The 21,844-nt window shown below is 37.4% G+C and overlaps 1 pseudogene; it reads left to right on the forward strand.

The window, feature by feature from the left end:
• LOC122134608 overlaps positions 1-21,844 on the forward strand; it is a 36,447-nt pseudogene continuing 14,603 nt past the window's right edge.

The raw sequence follows: 21,844 nt of genomic DNA on the forward strand, positions 1-21,844 counted from the left end.
AATAATCTGACTGAACTATATGCCAATCGCTGGGACGTCAACATCAAACAGCTCATTTGATGAATGCAGATATTTTGGTGCAATGTAGATCCTTTTATAAGTTCTTGAAATTAACTCTGTCGACACGAGACGAACGAGTAGAAAGCCGCAGAAGTCTGTATGCATGCATTTCCCTCCCTCTTTTTTGCTCTCTACCCTCTCATTCACTCTCTCTCTCTCTCCACACACACACGCGCGCGCGCTCCCTCGCATTTCGTGGGAGAAAGTAAGAAGAGGGAGAGAGAAAGAAAGAAAGAGAGAGATTGAGAGAGAGTGATTTGAAGCCTCTCTCTGCTCTCTCCGCTTTGCTGGTCACTCAGACTCAATGGGGCTCTAGCATTAGGGGTTTCGAGCTGTAAAACTACATATTTATTACCCGTTCCCTTCTTTCTATTTAAGTTTTGTACATAGCACAGATAATTTATTGAAGAACAAGGTGGGTGTGCGTTTCAAGACGTCTCTTAAGGCGCACCACGTTTGTTACAGGCCAAGTCGAAGTTTATGTGGAAAGAACGAAAAAGCTAATTTGAAACTGTCCCTCCTTGTAGTCCAACCAAACCGGTCAAAAAACACGGGAACTATGGATATTCGGAAGAAGCGGAGGCCGTGGTGCATGGAGACCTCGTTCGTGCTCCTCCTGTGCCTTTCTCTGGCACAAGCAGGTGAGCATTTTGCTTTTTCTGTTTGGGTGTTTGTGGCATTTGACAGAAGAAACTGTAACATGATTTATGCATTGAGGAATCAATGCAACACTGGGTTTTGGTGCGCTTTTTACGCGCGCCATGTAATCCACGAGACTGGTGATTGTGTGTTTGTGTTTCCAAGAGGATGCTGAATCTTTGAGTTAATTGATTTCTACTTTTAATTATGATATATTCTTCTGGATCTAGCTGTACTTTTGGTGAGCTCACATTAGCAGGAGAAACTTTGGTTCAAATCCCTCAAGTTGACATTTCTCTTTTATCTTGTCAGAATTTTTCAAGAACTGAAATATGCACAAAGTAAATAAAGGCCCATGAGTTGAGCTCCAGGCCGCGTTGGCACACATTATGTGGCATCCCACACGGTGGCATAGGATAGGACGGTGCTTCACTGACAGGGTTTCACATCCTGGTACGAACTTCATTTCGGCGCACAGCACATAAATCGTATGACAAATTCAAAAAAAAAAAAAAAAAAAAAAAAAAAAATATATATATATATATATATATAATTTACATATTTATTTTTCATTAATTGTTTTTATTATTTTATTAATTGCATGTTTCTCTGGAATGCGTCGCTAGTATGTCTCTTCGCGTTTTCTTAAAAATCAATATTTAATTTTAATTTTTTATTTGTTAATTTATAGCCTAAATAACTCACTTCAGAGTGTCTTAAACCCTCGCGACGTTGCACTTCTAATCACCGCCGAGTGCATTTCTTCTTTACGAACTTTACGAACTTTTTGTTGCAGTAGTTTTTTTGTTTTATTTATTAGACGAATCCATATTTAATATAAGAAGCAGCGTATATAATTAGTGGTTAATTTCATTTACCCCACATGACTAGACATACTAATATCTGCACGTTCATTTTTTCAATGATAATATTATTTTCTGCATAAATCGTCAGCTGCGCTTCTAGCGTTCACCACTAGTCGGTTTGTGGCGCTCGAGAGTCTGCTGCTTTTCCAAAGACACTTCTTTCACAATCAGTAGAAACACATAATCAGATAGATTACGTTTTCACACCAGATTTGGACAGATTTACTTCATATTTAATGTGCTAAACTTCTGGTTGAATGAAAAAATGAACAACAAAGCAATCTTTTAGATGATGCGTCCCTCAGGCATGGATGTAATTCCAGATTTCTGATTTGATCACTCTTTTTCTTCCCTTTCCCTCCCTTGTGTGTTTGGAGGAAGTCTGAATATTTGTGCCTCGCATGAGTAGGTTATTATTCTGCCCTGTGGCTCTGAGAGATGCAGTGAATGAGTTAGTGTCTCCGTGTGTGAGCTCAGTGATATTTGTGTAAACGCACACGTCTGTTACACCTGGAGAATTTTCCAGTGAATGTTGCACTGTGAATATTACACAGCCGGTTCAAAAACATTCATTCAACAAGTTATGTTGTTCAGTGTGAGCTCCAAAAAACGATATGCGAATCAAGCCATTATTTAGGATTCTCTTTTCATGTTCAAGTTCATTTATGTCTGCTAGTTACCTTTCAGCAGTCATCGTTGTTCAATATTGTTGAATTCAGGACAGCAGACAGACTTTAGAGAGTGCAGTGATTTTTAGGTGGGGAATATTTATTTAATATGGATGTTTCTTCAACCTCATTTCAAAGGCAGCGCTCTCAAAGAACAGTCTGTCTCACTTCTGTTAACCAAAACACCTTCAACCAAATGCAGCGAATGAGCACTGAATGGAGCCACTGTGTTTGAAGGAAATGCCCAGAATATTCAAGTGAGAAAAGACTGTCATCACGTTTGTGTCCATCATTCCTGACAGTTTCATGAATGTCACTGTGTGTTACTTACATTGCTAATCTTCCCCATCACTAACTTACTCTTGTCCTGAAGTACAATGGGAATATGAGAGCCGAAGAGTTTAATGGGTGCTCCTCAGACCCCTTAATATAATTCTTGAATTTATGCATGGACAGTGCATTGCATTACTATTACTATTGTGCATACTTGGTATTAAACTGTTGTTAGTGCATGGATGATACCTCAAGTTCATTGTCGTAGTGAGTTGTGCTGCTCGTTTTCTAGCAACCATTTCTTTATTATTCTTCTCCCAAAACTGACAAACAACACTAACCCTAGTGATTCAACTCCAGCTGTAGGAACCTTTTCAGAGTCTAACCGCAACAGGCCTCCAGAAGCCTCACACTTCCACAGATGGCTCTGTTGACAATAATACAGTTCCTCTGGTTGAAGAAACACAGTTTTGCGGTATGTCCTAGAGAGATAGTCAGTCATCATGTCTTCAAGTTTCAGTCCACACAATCTTTTTTGGAATGGGTTGTTTTTGAATCTAAAACGATCATAGAAATTTGGTATGCACTCTTAAAGAAGGAGGTTTTCTCACCAGTGCCATAGAAAATCATTTTAGATTCTCAAAGAACCTTTCAGTAAAAAGTTCTTATTAGAGCAATAAGCCCCAAGAACCCGTGGTTTACAGTGAATTTATAACAGCTAAGGGGCATGTAAGGTTAGGTAAAACCCCCTTAGCTGTTATAAATTCACTGTAAACCACGGCTTCATGGGGCATATTGCTTATATAAAATGGTTATTCCATATAGGTAGTAAGGTTTCATAAAATAAAACAGAGCAAATAAAGTGTAATGATATTAATAAAAACAATATTCTTCCAACAAACAACAAACAACCACAAAAAAAGACCAGGATCCAACAAAGTGGTTGCTGAGCAACACACGAATGTAAACAAAAGTGTATGTTTGTAGAGTAATTTACAGCAGCTTCGAACATGGCTTAACCAATCAGAATCAAGGACCGGAACTATCAGTTTCATAAAAGAACCATTTTTTCTTAAAGAACATTTGAATAATCTGATTTTTTTTTTTCCACTTTAAAGAAGCTTTTGTGGAATGGAGCATTTCTATTGATGTTAAGGTTTCTTCATAGAAACATTGATGTCAATGCAGAACCTTTATTTTTTAAGAGTGTAATGTTTGAGCCATTAATACCTTAAATATATCACTGGATCTCTCTTCCCGACATGTTTCAGTGCATTATGCAGTTTTTAAGGGAAAAAATCTTAAAAATGGAAACATGCAATGAAAATGTTTTTACCAGAGGAGTGTTGCAGCAGGTTTTATATCTCACCAAATTTCTGTGTTTCCAGGTTAGTTTAAAATAGTTTTTTGGGGAGGAATGCAGACATCTCACCACAAGAGGGCCCAACTCATGCTCAAGCTTTTCAGCTCAAGAGCACCACATCTGAAAGATTCACGGAGCACATAATAAGCACCCTCTTCCTTTAGTCTGGCTTATTTATTTATTTATTTAAACATGTCCCAGGGAATTTAAACTGTTGTGCATGCCTTATGATTGTAGCTCTTAATGTATGGTTGCATACAGAATATAAAGGTGACCAAGCTATTTGTCAGTAACCAAATTTTTTGGTTCAGAATGTTTTGCTAACCATATTATGTTGGATTGCTATTAATAGGCATTTAGTTTGAGTAATTCTTAGTAAAGTATATTCATTTTTCTATGAGTAGTGTATACTTTGGTTTACAGTGATGGGTGTATACAGTAGCTGTGGGGAGTCTCTATAAACACTCAATCTTTTTTAGTTTACATGATGTTTAATATAGTGGCCGTGTGGCCAGTTTATCCATCCTGGCAGTGGCGAGCAATGCACACCACACTGACTCATACTGAACCACCTAGACCCAGAACACGCTGGCAAAGAATATATATATATATATATATATATATATATATATATATATATATATATATATATATATATATATATATATATATATATATATATATATATATATATATATATTAGTACATATAGTTTTAGTATAGTATATTGTACAATATACTATACTAAAACTATATGTTCTAATATATATGTATTCTGTGCCAGCGTGTTCTGGGTCTAGGTGGTTCAGTATGAGTCAGTGTGGTGTACTTAGTATGTATAGGCTATTAATTTTACGAGCTTTGTTTAAGGCAATATATGTTCTAATGCAGTTTTTAGCTGACTTTTAAGAGGCCTTTCATCTCTTAGGCATGGAATGAAATGACAGCAAATAATCATTTGAAAATATGGCTGCATGTATTTTTTTCCAAAGTTAAATTGAATAGCTTTCTGGATGAGAACTAAATGGACACATTATTTAGACAGCACAAATGAACAGGCCTATTGTTTAGAGGCATATTACTGTTTGTTCACGAATCGTCTTAAAAATCCCATGTTTGTCATAAAAGTTCTACATTTGTTAAGAAGAACTTTTATTCACTTTCTGGAAAGTATTAGGCTAATGTAATTTTTTAAACTTTCATCAAGATCAAGAAACATCAACCACACTAAGACACTTGGCAATCCGTGAACATTAAATACTCATTTGATATGTTTCTGTAAACCCATATTGTGCCAGGAGTTGGTATGATGGTATAGCTGTCTGTGTATTATAAATAAATCATAAATATAGAGAGCCATGATCTAAATTATAACCTCTAGACAGGCCTGTACATGCACGCCTAACTACTGCGGTTGGCGGGTAGAGAGAACGAGACAAGGGAGACAGATCCAGATGGCTTGATGGATTTATCTTCATGTTTTTTGCATCTTTGAAGTTGAATCTGTTTGTGGTTTGTTGTCACAGTTGTTTCATACATTTGCAGATGTCTCCTCATTTGTTCATAAATATAGAATCTCTTCTCCATCTTCTTCATCATCCTCCAATCTGTCCGTCTTGCTCAAAACAAGGGCATCTTTGTGAGACAGTAAAGGTCAATATGTCAGGTGGTATGTCCCGCTGGTATTTAGCACAGCTATTTGAAGCTCACAAGACAACAGTAAAACACCAAAGGTCAAAGAAAGAGAAGATGGAGTAACCAACTCTCGGATCTTCTACATTACATGGTCATGACAGAGATGGAGGTGGAAGTTTGTTTAGAAATGTTGGGGTCACCTTGACTGCTAATGACTCACTGTTGGGAATGTTGCTTCTAGGTCTTGTTCTTTGAGAGCCGATGTCTGTTGCTGTTTGCAGACTGTTTGAGCACACAGTGTTTGTTTGTGAACTCATTGTGAGAGCATCCAGTGACCTTTGGATGCAGGCATTCAAGGACATGTTTACCACGTACAAAACGTTTGCTGATCTCTATTCAGTGTTGGTGTTTGGTAGATACAACAGAAGCGATACGGTCTTCTGTAATAAATACATGACTTAACAGTAGTGATAAGACTGATTTAGGTTGATTAATCAGCTAGCTATTTTGAGATGATTTGTCTGATCATTTCACCTGGTGTCCACTGACAGCTTTATTGATAGAGAGTGCTTTTTTATTGTATTTGGAGGAATGTTAGATAATTGCTCATTCTGTTATATTTAATATAATATATAAATGTCAATTTTAAATCAATATTTCAAAAACATATGATTAAAATTATATTTTTTGACCTAATTACATGATATACATAGAGTTTTCATTCTCTGTTTTTATTCTGTTTTGCCTGCAATGTCTTATTTTATTTTATTTTTATTTTATTCCTATCCTAATTTTGCTCTATTTGGGAAATGCTTTTAGGGCTTCTCCCTCCTTATTTTATCCAGTTTAGCCAAGAAGTGCCCAGCGGACATATATAGCGTTGTGGTTGAAGTCTCCAACAGTGCCATACATTGTGCACATTGTCTCTTCTGGAAACCGATACGGTGCCCAGAGACTTTCTCTTTCTTGTTCATCTCTGTCTCCCAGTATTTGAATAGGTTGACCTTTTTGAGAATCAAGGAAGCATTGCATTTTAGCTAGAAGCCCTACTTAGGATTCCTGCACTCTTGAACCTCTTTCAACCTGTTTCCTTACAGTATTGTGTTGAATATTGTACACTGCTCCTCTACAGTCTATTGCCATCTTATAAACATCTGTTTTTATATTTTTTTGTTTGGCTAGCTGTGTACTCACATTTTAATTAGTTTACATAAGTACAATTCCTTATTTTGGTCTATAATAGTTGCTAAATACAAAATGACTTAACTACCCATTGTGGTAATACACAGACCATATTTTGGTCAATGTGGTAATAGGGACAAAAAATACTGGCAGAGCCTCAGAGGACAGTGCCAGCACTAAAATGAAAGGAAATAAAAGATTTGTCAAGCACTAAAAAGAGTATATGGAGACAGAGACAAATATGTTTAACCTCAAATACATATTTCAAATACATTAAGACTTGTTAGAGAGTTTAACATAGTTTTAGACAGTTAATAATGTAGTACACATACAGTAGTGTGGTTTGAGCAGATGGCATCAGGATTCATATGAATCCCATAAAGAGCAACAGAGCTGCCAAGAGCAATAGGAAGATGGAAACAGGCATAACATTTTAAAACCTGCCTGTGTGGGGCCTGTTGAATGATTCAACATCTGTTTAAACTCGCACTGTGAACTGTGTAAAATGGTGTTCACAGAAACAAGTGCATTTATCTTGTCTGAAAAAAAAAAGTATGCTGTTGGTTCTCTTTGGATCGAAATTAACAGAAACTATTAATATGAATGCATAATTATAAACCAAAACGATAATGTTAAAAGTATCTTAATGCACATTTTAATTCTAACAATGGCCAAACTCTTTTACTTCTACAGATCCAGTAGATGTTTTGCGGGTGCTGCAGTTGCCTTCCCTCCCTGAAGGTGTGCAGAAAGTTTCGGGTTTCTGCACCTCCCGCCGGTCCGGCACTCCTGATCATGCCTACCGCATCACTAAAAAAGCCCAGATCTCTGCCCCCACCAAACAACTATTCTCAGGTAAGCTCCTTTAAGATCAAATCGTTTTAATAAACGTTAATCTTTTTATAAATCAGATCCGAAGACATTCTATTGCATTCATAGACACACAATTGTTTTAACATGTTTTATCTATAAAAAAAAAAAAAACACCAATTACAATGAAATGTATCTGAAAGCTGCTTATGGTATGTCAGTATGTGTCTGGAATATGAAGAAATTCAAAATAGACAAGGGTATGATTTGTGTAAAGGATAGGTTCATAATTGAAAGGCTTGAAAGGGAAAGTGCTGAGACTTGTAAAAACTGATGGTTGCATACTTTTTTAGATGTTTGTATATACAATAAGGACATTTTGCATTTTCCCTATAACATTTTGGGTACTGGGAAAGTGTATTATATTTATATATTATATTAAGCATGAAATTATTTTTGAGCTGGGTATTTTGATTGCAAATTATAGTATAGTATATTTATTTTTTTTTTTTTTTTTTGGGGGGGGGGGTTGTTCTAATATGCTTAGAAAGATTACTAGGTCTGGGTGACAATCATTTTGGTCCCTAACATGCAATTACTCCTCAAAAGCAGGATGAGAGCTTTTCAGTAGCTAATGAGATGGTTGCATAGTTAAAACTAAATCTGAATGTTAGCGTCAATGAATTGTGTGCAATTTCTGCAAGTTGAGTCATGAATCATAGGCTTATCTCAGACTGCAAATGTGTCTGTGCTTGAAGTAACCTGATTTTTTATTTTATTCCATCCCTGTAGGACGTTTCCCTGAGAATTTCTCCATCATGACTCTGGTAAAGGCCAAGGCTGGTCTTCAGGCCTTCCTGCTGTCCATCTACAATGAGCAGGGTGTACAGCAGCTCGGTCTAGAGTTGGGACGCTCACCCATCTTCCTGTATGAGGACCAGAATCGAAAACCCGCCCCAGAGGACTACCCACTGTTCAAAGGGGTCAACCTGGCTGACGGCAAGTCAGTAACTAATGCCTGCTGAGCCCCATCAGCCCATCCAGTTTCAAATATATTATAATCATTTGTGTTATTCAACCACGATGATGTTAGTTTTCAAGTAATGTGATGTGTAAATGTTGGGTGAACCTTTGTATGCAGGGGCTTAAAGGTTCCTTACAGTCTATATTAATGGCTCTTGGCAAGCACATTAACTATATGGAGGAAGTCTTTGTGACTATCTGCCCAATTAAACGTTCAATATCTTCTCTCGTCCTATAGGTGGCACCGCATTGCTATTTCTGTGCAGAAGAAGAACATTACTCTGATCCTTGACTGCAAGAATCGAATTACAAAAACTCTGCCACGTAGCAACAACCCAGTCTTGGACACCAAGGGCATCACTGTCTTTGGAGCCCGTCTCCTGGATGAGGAGGTCTTCCAGGTCTGGTACACATTGTGCAAGAGATAACTAGAATTCTGTGATAGACACTTTGTGATTGATAGATGACATTTAAAGGGACAGTTCACCCAAAAAATAAAACTACTATGGAAGTCAGTGGGGACCATCAACTTTCTGGTTACCCAGATTCTTGAAAATATCTTCTTTTATGTTCAACAAAAGAAAGGAAATCATGAGTAAATGATCACAGATGGTCTTCCATTGATTACCATGTGGGTAACCAAACAGTTGCTGGTCCACACTGACTTTCATAGTATGGAAAAAAAATACTATAAAGTCAATGGGGACCAGCAACTTTCTGGTTACCCACGTTCTTCAAAATATCTTTTGTGTTCAGCAGAAGAAAGAAATTCATACAGGTTTGGAACAACTTCTTATTTTTAGGTGAACTATCCCTTTAAGAAGGGTCTCTTTGTAACATGTTTAGAGTCTGAGTTTTATTTATTTATTTTTTTTTTTTTTGTTGCATGAAATGAACTACAAATTATGGTGATGTTTCAGGCAACTGTAGTAACAAGAACTGTCAACATGAAATCAAAACTGACCTTATTTACTTTGTTAATACATATTTCTCGACTTTTAAGTAAACCAATAAGTACAAATATTTATTTGCCAAATTTGATGATGGAGAATATTTTCAAACTTTACAGAGAAGCTCACCTAGATGGCTGACAAGCGTTTCATCCGTCTTCATGAAATCTTGCACAAATGTTACTGAGAACGTGATATTGTTCAATGTATGTTTGAAAAAATATGTTTTTATGCTTAGGAGCCAAATACTCTGGTTAAGTCAACTTACAAACTAGTTGAGACAGTGAAAATGTAACGTTAAGCTGAATAAAATATTTTTATAAAACTACTAATTTATGAAATCATTTTTACAGCATACTCTTGTTGAATGCCTGTTATGATCCAGTCGATTGCTGATGGATAAAATTGACTTAAAATGTCCCTTATATGGTATAATCAGAAAATCACATGTGAGACAGTTCTGCTGCACGTCCCTTATTGCTATTATTGAATTAAAAATAAAAATGCAGAAATAAAATGCATTGTATCCCAGATTACCTGACTTTGACCCCTGGTAACAAACTTGATACTTTCTTCACATCTGGTCATTAAACTGACATCCCTTCTTTTTCTTTGCTTCTCTCCAGGGTGAGATCCAGCAACTGCTGATCGCATCCAATCCTCAGGCCGCTTTTGACTTCTGTGAGCACTACAGCCCCGACTGTGACTCCCCTCTGCCTAAAGTCCAGTCCCAGGACCCAAACAGCTTCGTGAGTACCACAGTACAATTTTACAATGGGGCAAAGTGTCCTGATGTGTCCTGATGTTATGCAAAAACAGCGACTATTTGCCATAAATATTTTGCCAAATATTTGCCATAAAATCTGGCTTGGTTCAGAACCATTCAAAAGCTGCATCTGTATTTGATTTGGATTGGACTTGCACTAAATGCTTGGATAAATATGGGCCAAGCCAGATATTGTATATGTTACTCACAAATGCATCTCACATCAGAATGCCAGCTAAATATTCATGGAAAATCATCCACAAAAAATCTAGAAATTTGAATGTTTCTAAGCACATTAGTATTATATTTTACCTGCACTATATAGAGCCCCTCATTTGAGTCAGATACACACATGACAGCCCTGCAACACATTCTCATACATCCATAGCTCTTCCACGTCATCAAAGGTGCTCTGTCCTAATGCAGTCTCAGTTTCTCATCAGTGCATGTTGCTTTATATTTAGGCTTTCTTGAGATTTATTTCTTACAAAGCGCACAAGGATTCTCCGTTCAAAGTGTAGATCAAATTGGAAACATAGTAGCAACCTGGAGGAGTTTTATCACAAGTTCTTAGGCACAACATGACATGGAGTGACAAAAACATTTTTAACATTAAAAAACACTGTAATCTAATATAATGTATTTCTTTAATAAAGACAGAAGTGTCTTTATTATTTTCTTTATTGTCTTTATTATTTTAGTATCAATGAGATACTATTATCTCATTGATTATAATATTATCTAATTAATTATTCTTTTGAATTAATCTTTTTGTGTTTGGTTTTAATTTTAGCTTCAGTTTTAGTTTTAGTTAACCGTTATAATCCCGAGACAGAAATATGATATATTACTCCAATGTTGAATAAATAGTTATAATTGAATACACTTATTTAATCAGAATGAACAATTTTTTAGAAAAAGGCTGAGCAAATTGCCATAATGGCTTTTACCTTTTTTAATGGCTTCAAGCACACATCATCTCAATCTGAGTTTAGGGTCAAACTGTTTTATAACATCCATTTGACTCTAAGTGCTGAAACGGCATATAATAGTTTTTTATTCTCTGCTTACAATAAACTCTTATGCCAGCTTTTCAGATGAATGCATTTGTTTTTCATGTTCATTGAAGTTCTCAATGTGTTTACAGTTTTTGAGGGTTACTCAAACCCATGAGTCTGATGAACAAATGATAAAACCATAATGCTTTCATCCTGCCCTTATTTCTAGCTCCTACATCTCACTTTACTCATCCTTCACTTTTCTGTCCTCTGTCCCTATTATTCTCTCATTTGTTTTCTCTTCCCAAAGTCTTCTTTTTTCACTCTTGTCATTTGCTACATTCCCTTTCTGTCACCCACATGGCCTCTCTGTCCTTCCCTGCACTCCTCTGGCTTCACTGCTCCTCTCTCTTCCCCCGTGTCTCTCAGTACTTTGATGAAGAGCGGGATGATTATGAATACCCCGATTATTATGAAGGAACTACGAGTGTCCCTCCCTCCCAATCCATCCCCCTCACTCCGTCCCAGCTGTGGACCCCACCAAAAGAGGTAAAGAGGGAGAGCGAAAGTGGAGTGAATCAGAAAAGAGAGGTGGAGAAAGAGACGGAGAGTAACTGGATTTACAGTAACTTGAGTTTTAGATGCATTTAATAGTTTTTCCATCAGTATTTTTGTCTTTTTTCGACACATTGCGCTAACAAAGCAGATCAATCTTAAAATAAGATTTGCAGTTGTATTTAGTACTTTAGAATTAAATGTATTTGTTTTAAAGATGTTTACTGGAAAACCAGATAAAATATTGTAAACTGAGGCTGTAGGTTTTGGTTATTGCTAATACATACAAGAGAAAATAGACATCTGAATATAGAGAAATCAAAAAATGGTATGCAAATAAATGAAAGAAGTAAGAAAAGTCAGTATGCAAATATTTCTATGACAAAGCTGTGGGTTCAAATTTAAAATGTAAATTTCTTTAAATGTATACATTTTACAAAAACCAAGTTTTGGGACACAGGCACAAGGACACAGAGAGTGTAATGTTAAACTCACCCGTCTCTTTCAAATGAATACAGTTACTCTCTTTCCTGTTCACTCCTGTCTCACATCGTCATGTGTGCTGTCCCACCTCTCGTTTCACGTCGCCATCACCTGTCACACTATATTGATGTTGCTTGTGTCATCTACATGTTGTCCTTTGTCATATAATTGTATCTGTATAGTGTCAGATTGTGTTGGTCTGTACATGATTGTGTGTATGTGGAATTTTAAGGGGCACTGGAGGCACAACACACACACACACACACACACACACACACACACACTTTATCACTCATAGATCATGGCCCCACTGTGTTAAACCAACAGCTCAAAAAGAAAAAGACAAAAAATGATTTACTAAACAGAGAAAGTACTGTGTATAGATCCAAGGTATGTATATTAAATATAGGATAAATCATATTTTATTCTATATCTAATATATATTTATGAAAAGTTTGTTTATATTTAAATTTTTACGTATTTTTTTTATTAATATTTAAACTTATGTATTGATTGGCTTGTTTAATTCTGATTTACCTTACTTTTTTAATGACATTTTTTCATATGACTTATTTTACAGAGAAAGTCAATATTCATGTTAACTACTACAATTCAATAATTCTTCTTAGTAATTTAAGCAATAGATTTCAATATATGAGCAAATTCAAATATTATTCAGAATTTTCATGTGCATGTAAGTAAGGTCATTGCAACTTATTGATTTGATACTGACATGATAGCTCAGGTAAACAGTTTTTTTTTTAAGGAATCCACTTTTCATTATTCACAATTGCATGGCATTATTCTTCTTAAATCTGATTTTTTACATTTTTTATTCTTATGTGTATTTGCATGTTTTTACATTTCACCTGTTGTGTGAGTAACAAAACTTGTGTGTTCTCTTGTGTCTTGTGTCACTCTGTTCTTTTATCATGTACAACAAGCGTCTGTGTCTATGTGTTTATTCATATCCATCTCTTCACTTTATAGGTTTACTTTCACATTGTACTCTCACTTTTTGTTAGGGCTGTTTTTCTTACAGTCATGTCTTTATCTTGCGTGCTCACTGAGCTGTTTAAAAAGCTATTTTGTGTTTAACTGTGAGTATAGCTAACTTTTACTAGTTTAATTTAGCTCAGTATGTGTCAGCTTGAGGATTAGTTCTTCAATTAATATGCCTGTTTTATTCTCTGCAATTTGTGCTTTTGCTTTCATCTGAATCTGGGTAGTCTACGCCATTCATTCCTTTCATATTGATTAGTGTAACGAATGACATTTGAATCAGTATTACAATTTTTATGTTATTGCTTAAACAGTTCCTTTAATGATTTGATGCATCCTAGCAATGTCATTTTAAGGGATTATGAATGGTGTATCTTGACTATCTCCCCTCCTTTCCTTTCTGTGCTGTTGGGCAGCACAGTGTACCAGCCATGCATCAGTTTTATCAACAGATGCTATTTGAGCAAACTTTTCCCCAGTGCCTCACAGCGTTACGTCCCCATGCGCACAACATGCTGCTTTTTTAATGTGGAGATTGGCATTATTGGAGAAAACAGTATCAAACTGTTTATCTTTCTGTAGGTACGATTGAAGTTCACGAAGTCTAAACTTATTAAATGAGTATGAACAACTAAATCTGACTTAGCTTCATACTGTATCCAGTAATGCCAGTAAAATCTCAGTCAGTCATTCAAGCAACAGCGATCTTAAATTCATTGTGTTGTCTCTCTCTATTTTTCTGTCCATCCCACCCATCCCCGATGTCTTCCACTCTCTGTCTCTCTCTCATTCACTCTCTTTTCATCAACGCTGACCTGTCACTTACGCTTTTAAATAAAAACAATATTAATCAAATAGGAGGGAAAGGCGAACAACGGCAAAGCTGATAAGTCAAAAACTGCTCCAGCCAAAGCTGCTCCAGCTAAACCAGCTAAAGCCAAGCCAACTTCAAAGCCAAAGGACAAACCCTCTGCTGCTGCGCAAGTCTTGATCTCAAAGATAAACCTACTTTAGCTTCTAAATTAGCACCTAAACCAAAACGCAATACCGGCCCCAAAAGAATGACAAACAAAAAGAAGGCAAACGACAATGGAAAGAAATAACGGTCAAGGCTAACAAGTAAATGGGAATGGGAAAGGACAATAATGGTGACTGCTAAAGCTATTGGTAAGGCTAAGGCTGGCAGCAATGGCAAAGCCAATAACAATGGCAATGGGAAGGCAGCTGTGGAGAAAAAAGCCAACGGAGAAGCTAAAGCTAATGGCAATGGTGCGAAAACAGCAAAGACTGAAAAGGCAGCAATAGCAAAGAAATCAGAGACAACTGTGAAGAAAACAGAGACCAAACCACAACCGGCCAAAGACAAATCAAAAGCGAATGCATCACCTGCAAAACCTAAAGCGACCAAACCTGTGGTAGAAAAAGTTCAGACCAAAGTCACTAAAACTCAAAAACCTGTTGCTTTCAAACCCACCCCTGCGCCTTTGCCTCTCCCTTCAAAGCCTAAGGTCCTGGATATCAATAACATCAAATCAATGTCCAAAAATTTCCCACCCTTCGGACAGGCTGCTGTGAGGCACGACCATGTCTTCTCCAGAAATACCAAAGAAGAAACCCACCAGTGGTTATCAACAGGTACAAAATCAAGAGCCCATGTTGGCTGTCCAGAGCTGTATTTCCAACCTCACCATCCTGGTACTTCAGGACCGCGTTCATGAAGTATCTCAAAGGAAATGCTGATCTGGGATTTGTCTTCACTGAAAATGTTGAAAAATCACAGATGTAACACATTCTCTGACGTGCTTTGTGAATAAGGTCCTATATATTACCTTTCAGGTTTTACAAACATTTTCAGTATTAACGTCATTCAAAACAGAATCAGAGAGGCGCAGAAGAACAAATAATGATAAAAAAAAAATAATAATAATAAAATAAAAAAATTCAATTGTGAAAAAATGTGTAAAACCATAAAGGTATCATGATGTTGACCAGCTGTGAGGTTGGAGACACACAGACCCACTGGATCTCCTCCACTCTTTCATATACCAAATGATCTATGTAATCATTTAGGATATGATAAGCGGTACAGACTGTGTCATCGCCGCATGGCTATTTGTACAGTCTTCCGTTTTATTTCCTTTCACTCCAAATCTACACTCTCTAACCGGTTCGTTTTTAGAAAGTAGATCAGCAGGTAATGCCGATTAGAGCTTGCGATCAGTTAAGAAACATAAGTCAAGAGTCATTGGTAGAGCTCAATGTTACACATGACACAACGAGTCTCGTTCTTCGTCTCACTTTATGATTTCTGCCTGTTTCTCTTTTATGTGTTGTTTGTTAAATGCTGTCCTGTCAGTAGTATGCGAATGAAGCAGTTTCACAGAAAGTATCCTGTTTAAAACAGCAACTCCGTGAAGCTGCACTCCATGATTATCGATCCTTTCTGTCTTTGTTGAAGATCTGAAATTGTGGACAAATGTCCGAAAGTTTGTTATCAGTTGTGTTCCAATGGTCTGAGACTATTGACACCAACGTTAGCAACGTCATTTTGATCCAACTGGGACTATATTTTATCCTTGACATGGCAATGTGGCTAATTAACCCAGATCAAGTTGAAAGGAAAATCTGGGACAGCAAATCTTGGCTATTAAAATAAGTTTTTCCCAATGTAAAGGCTTATTACAAGATTTTTGATTCCAGTTGCAAATGTTTCCTGTTCTGATTTTACTATGACATAAGATCAATTGAGTTTTTGTGTGTCTGTTGGCAAAAACACATTGATCTTTTCTTTCTACAAGTTCATCAGACTTGAGCTTGTTTCATACTAATCAATCTCTCCCCTTCAAATCTGCTTACCTCCTCCCCCAACCCCTCCCACCTCTTGGCCTCCTCCAATCAGGATGTAGATCCTGCTTACTCAGAGGCTGACCACACCCCCACAGACACCGATTATTATTACACAGTAGAAGAAGAAGCGAGCCCACAGCCAGAGAGTGATCTGACTGGATATGAAGAAACCATTAACCAGGTAACCCACACCCATAGATATCTGAGAGACATGGAGCTGAAAACAGTCTCTCAGTTACTCTAAACCATTACACTGGAGGTGAGACCAGCCTGTGTATAATTTACTTTAACAATTAACCATTCTGCAGCCACCTGTGCCATGATAAGTGCTGTACTTAACTGCAAAATGAATGCACAGCATCCATTTTATCAGATATTCTTTTGTGATTCTAAAATTGTCTCAAGATTTTCTCCTTGTTCTTATATCAAAACTTTACATGACGATGTCATCTTGATATAAGAACGGAAATCTTGAGAAACAGCGATCACAGAAAAAATGGTACAATACCATGCATTCATTGCCGGACAGTTTCTTTTGAGTTATTTTTTGGGATGCAGACACTGCCAATATGTAAGATCTGAGAAACTGATCAACTTAAAAACTGAGCAACTAAGTAAGTGGATAAGTTATGGATAGACCTAACTAAAACACTTTTTTTGTCTAGAGTGGGACTTTTTGTATTGGTCTGGTTTGTATTTATGAATAAACAAGATGTGCAGTAAATAGTTGGGAAATGGACATGGACAGAAACTTTAAATGAAAGAGTCAACAATACAATGGTAAGAGACTAGTAGGAAGCAGTGCTTTAGGTTTTGCCTCAAAGTAAGTGTGTTGCCATAGATCTGAGTGATTCTTTGTGTCTCATTTTGAAATTAATTTACAGATTCATTAACAATATTGGAAAATACACCAGAATTCAATTTTATCTTGAGGCACAACGCTCATAATTATGGTCACACGTTTTGCTTAGTCAATGTCTTTATGATGGAGAAGAAACAGACAAGTGCTTTCTTAAGGCCCGTTCACATCTGAAACGATAACTATAATTATTCATTTTTAATAATCGAGTCGACAACAACAACACAGAGGAATGATATCATAGGAATCACTTTAATAACAATTTCTACTAGGTAATGAATGATCAGAATATTTCCAGTCATTCAGAATCAATTTGACTTTAAAAAGCTTGAGCATTTTAGGCAGTAGAGTGTAATTATAATAAACAGAACGATATTGTCTATTGGTGTGAACTCTAATACAGTTATCGTTATAGTTATCTTTATGGTTATTATTCTTGGTGTGAACAAGCCTTTAGACTGAACAATAAAGTGGTAAATAAGACACGAAGAAGACTATTTTGGTGAGATCAGTCTGTGTACTATTTCTGTCTGTGTGTGTGTGTGTGTGTGTGTGTGTGTGTGTGTGTGTGTGTGTGTGTGTGTGTGTGTGTGTGTGTGTGTGTGTGTGTGTGTGTGTAAACCCGTGCCTGTGTGTGGATGTTTGCTTCTCTCTCATATCTGTTTTACAACAGGTAAGATCTATTATTCTGATGATTCTGTCTCTTTGCCCTCTTATTTCCTCTCTATTCTCCTATCTTCTATCCATTTCTGCCCCATCACACCATATAATCTTCCATCCTTCAACCCATCCACTCCACCCCTACCTCTGCTCCCAATGGTACGGCTCAGGTGGACGAGACTATCGGCGTCGAGGACATAGATGCGACCAAGTCAGGTGGTGAAGGGGTGTCTCAAACCCCAGAAGAGCCCTTCACTGAGGAGTACATTACCAGCGACCTCGGAATGAAGGAGTATGACTATTCCTACAGGGACTACAATGAGCCCATCATCGAAAGCAAGACGGAAGACACCTTTGGCCCTGCACTGTCCGCTGTGACAGATGAGGGAGGCGTAAGTTACCTTGTGCTTTCCAGCAAATTCCTTTTGATAAGCTTTAATAAAAGCTTAAATTGAATTTGCAATGGCTTTAAATCTTGCAGAGGCATCAAGCAGGTAGTTGTTACAACCAGCTAAGCGCTGCCGTTGGTCTAAATGCTGGTCCAAGACTTGAGCTCTGTTCCAAAACCTAGTTAATTGCCTAGAGAGAAAATTAAGAATTTATTCTAATAATGTAGTCCCTCATGGCCATGATTAACTAAATTAAAATGTGGGTTCAAAGTAAAGAGACCACGATTTAACTGAAACAATGGAACAAACTGATTAGTAGTTGGAGGGAATTCTTAATTTGTGGCCATGATATATATATATTTTTTTTTTCTGTATGTCATGTCCAGGGCTCTGTATCAGTTAAGGAAAACGTTTTTAGTTTTAGTTGACAGTAACAGCACTGGTAGGCAGTTGACAGCAAGGCTGCTTACTAGGTTTTGGAAGAGAACTTCAGAGTCAACTTGTCAATTTGCATTCAGTGTTTACTTAAGACTAAATCAAGTTTGCTTCACGTAATGGTTTAGCAAGTGATGCCATCAACAGGAAACGATTTCCCTGTCAGCAAACCTTGTTTATCACAAGACCTGAACACTACTCCTGCACAAGATTCCTCTGCAAGTCTGCATAGAGTGCTTAGTTCAGCAGCACCATCAGTATTGGTTGACTCAGCTGCTCTTATGCTGATCTGAGAGCAGTCCTAATCTTGATCAGCATAGAACAGCAGTATCTTTTTGGAAGGACACCACCACTTGACGCTTGACATTCAGTATGTTTTAACATGCTGTAGACCTGCATAGACAAAAATTAAAGTGTATAGTGGCTACTTCACTCTTTACAGTGTTCAACATTTAAATGGATGCCCTCACAACAGCAGATAAGTGACATTTGAAGCCGCTTGGTCAGCTATGTATCTGTTTAACTTCCTTAAAAAAGAATGTATCAATGCATTTAAATATAGAGATTCAGTGGATTGTGAGTCACATCCAAAACCACAAAAAGAGTTATAATATATAATGTAGGTGGGTGTTTACAATGCTCAGCTAGTACCTGAACATCTTGGACTGATGGTTTCTTCTGTTTGTATATTGACTGGGCTCTGTTTTGGGTTACATAATCTGTTTTCCTCAGGCCTCCATGCGAGCTCAGAAGGGAGAGAAGGGAGAGCCTGCTGTCCTTGAACCTGTAAGCATCACACTTCCCTAATCAAACCATTATGACAAAGGTTAACATTTGGAATTGGAAATAGTAAAGGCAACTACTGCATGTGTTTAGACATGTAATTCATCCAGGCCACCAGAGGGTGCTACAAAATACCATTGTGATGTATTTAATGTGTTACTCTTTTTTTAAATGTATTATTTCTGTCTATAATTTCTTCATTTTATCTTTCTCACAGGGCATGATGATTGAAGGACCACCTGGACCAGAAGGACCAGCAGTATGTTCACTCTGTTCTCTTTTGAGTGTGAATTTATGATCACTTAGCATTCCCAGTCCTCCCCAAAATTATAACGTTTGATTCTTGAACTGAAAAAAATTTACAGAATTTTACTTTCCTGAATCTGCCATATTGAGCATTGCAAGTTTCTCACTTTGTTTCTATTGCATTCTAGTGCATGTTATGGTAAAAGTTAAGTTTCACACTTGTGGTGTGTGTGGATTATGCACTCTTATGCAATCTTTCTGTCTGTGTTAGGGTCTCCCTGGCCCCGCTGGCCCCCAAGGCCCCCCTGGTTCTGTTGGTGATCCTGGTGAGAGGGTGAGTGGGCCGTTTTTTTTTGTGTGTGTTTATGCTTTAGATGAGCCTGGTTTCTCCCAAGTTTTTTTTTTTTTTTTTTTTTTTTGTCACCTGATGGAGTTTGGGTTCCTCACCATTGTCCCCTTCGGTTTGCTTTGTTTGGGTATAAAAGACATTTAATATTCAGTGATGTCATCGATGCACTGACATTATTGGATGAGAACGGGTGTAGAGGGTTTATAATTTAAAGCAGTATAGTCAATCCCGCTGTTGTTTTTGTAGGGTCCTACTGGTAAGGCTGGTCTTCCCGGAGCGGACGGTGTCCCAGGACCTCCTGGAACTTCTGTCATGCTTCCTGTAAGTCTTCTCTCCTTTTCTTTCTCTCGATGTTCATAAAGTCATATCACCACTAGATGTCACCATTATACAATTATTATACTGTAAAGCAAGTGATATAGGACATCATTCCTAACCAGCCCTCCCTGAGCTCCCACATCAAAGTTGCATAATAAAAAAATAATTATTGCTTGATTTGCAAAACTCTTTTCTGTTCTTGCAGTTCCGTTTTGGACAGAGTGCAGGCGAAAAGGGGCCCATTGCCTCAGCACAGGAGGCCCAAGCTCAAGCCATCCTGTCTCAGGCTCGGGTTAGTAGTATATAACATAGTCATATAACAATCATTTAACATTACTTTTTCCACATTGAGGTCTAACTTTATGCATCTTAATTTGGTATTAACTGACTTGTCTTCTGTCTAGTTGGCTCTGAAAGGCCCATCAGGGCCAATGGGTTTCACCGGCCGTCCAGGACCTTTGGTAAAAGAAACTAAACACAAATAAATAAATAAAATAGAATTTCAACAGACATGTCTGTTGCAGTATTACATGTTGTTTGTCAAGTGCTTACATCTTTATGTTGTGATCCTATATAGGGAACACCTGGAAGTCCTGGCTTACGGGGAGAAAAGTGGGGACCCTGGACCTCAGGTAAAGTTTTGAATTTGTGTTTCTGTGACATGTGTTTCTCTTAGTCTTGTCTCAAGAACATTAGCAGCACATAGAGCCATTCTGAGATGCTCTCACATATCTTGGATATAATCTAAAGAGACAGCCTTCTCATTCATCATGCATCCCTGTTGTGTTTTTACAGGGCCCCAGAGGTCCTCAAGGATTGTCTGGTCCTCCTGGTAAATCTGGTCGGAGGGTGAGTCCACTACAGTGTTCCTGACTAATAAAAATCAAAACCCACAGGTTTTATCTATGGGCCAGAATATCACAGTAACTTCAAGGCAGTAACCAACTACCACCACTTGTGTTCTCCTCAAGAAATGTAGTTATCTAGTTATATATTTTTTCGCAGGGTCGTGCTGGTGCAGATGGACCCAGAGGGATGCCAGGAGAGCCCGGAGTTAAGGTTGGATGTCTTTAATGAAGCCATTTTTGTGTTATTCCACCTCTGAAACTTGTACCACATAGAAATCCTGTTGACCTTGACTGAGTCTTTTGAGCGAGCATCTTTGGTTTATGAAGTCATCGTGCATGTGTATGTTTTTCTATATCAGGGTGACCGTGGCTTTGATGGCCTTCCTGGTTTGCCTGGTGACAAGGGTTATCGTGTAAGTGCTGACATTTTAATATCATTGTTAGTGTGAGCTTTTAAGGCAGCATAGTTGCTGCTTCTATGATACCTTTTTTTGGCAAAATCGAATGCAGCTTCCAATGTGTACACAGTAGACATCAAGGGTTTCACTAGATTTTGGAACATAGCTATAGGATGTAGTGTTATATTAAAAATGTAAATTTATTTAATTTAAAATTTTTAAGGTCAAACTGGAGGATTGGGACCCCCGGGACCCCCTGGAGAGGACGGAGAAAGGGTACTTCTTAAGGATTTTGTGCTGTTACAGTAAACTAACAATAGTGAATATGATGTATGCTGCCATGATGATGTATGATATGATGTATGTCATCTTCTTTATAAAAAAAAAAAATTAACTTTGAAGTTTTTCTGATTATCGTCTTCCATCTTGACGATTGTCA

Source organism: Cyprinus carpio, unplaced genomic scaffold, assembly GCF_018340385.1.
Source record: "Cyprinus carpio isolate SPL01 unplaced genomic scaffold, ASM1834038v1 S000006742, whole genome shotgun sequence".
Taxonomy (NCBI): Eukaryota; Metazoa; Chordata; class Actinopteri; order Cypriniformes; family Cyprinidae; genus Cyprinus; species Cyprinus carpio.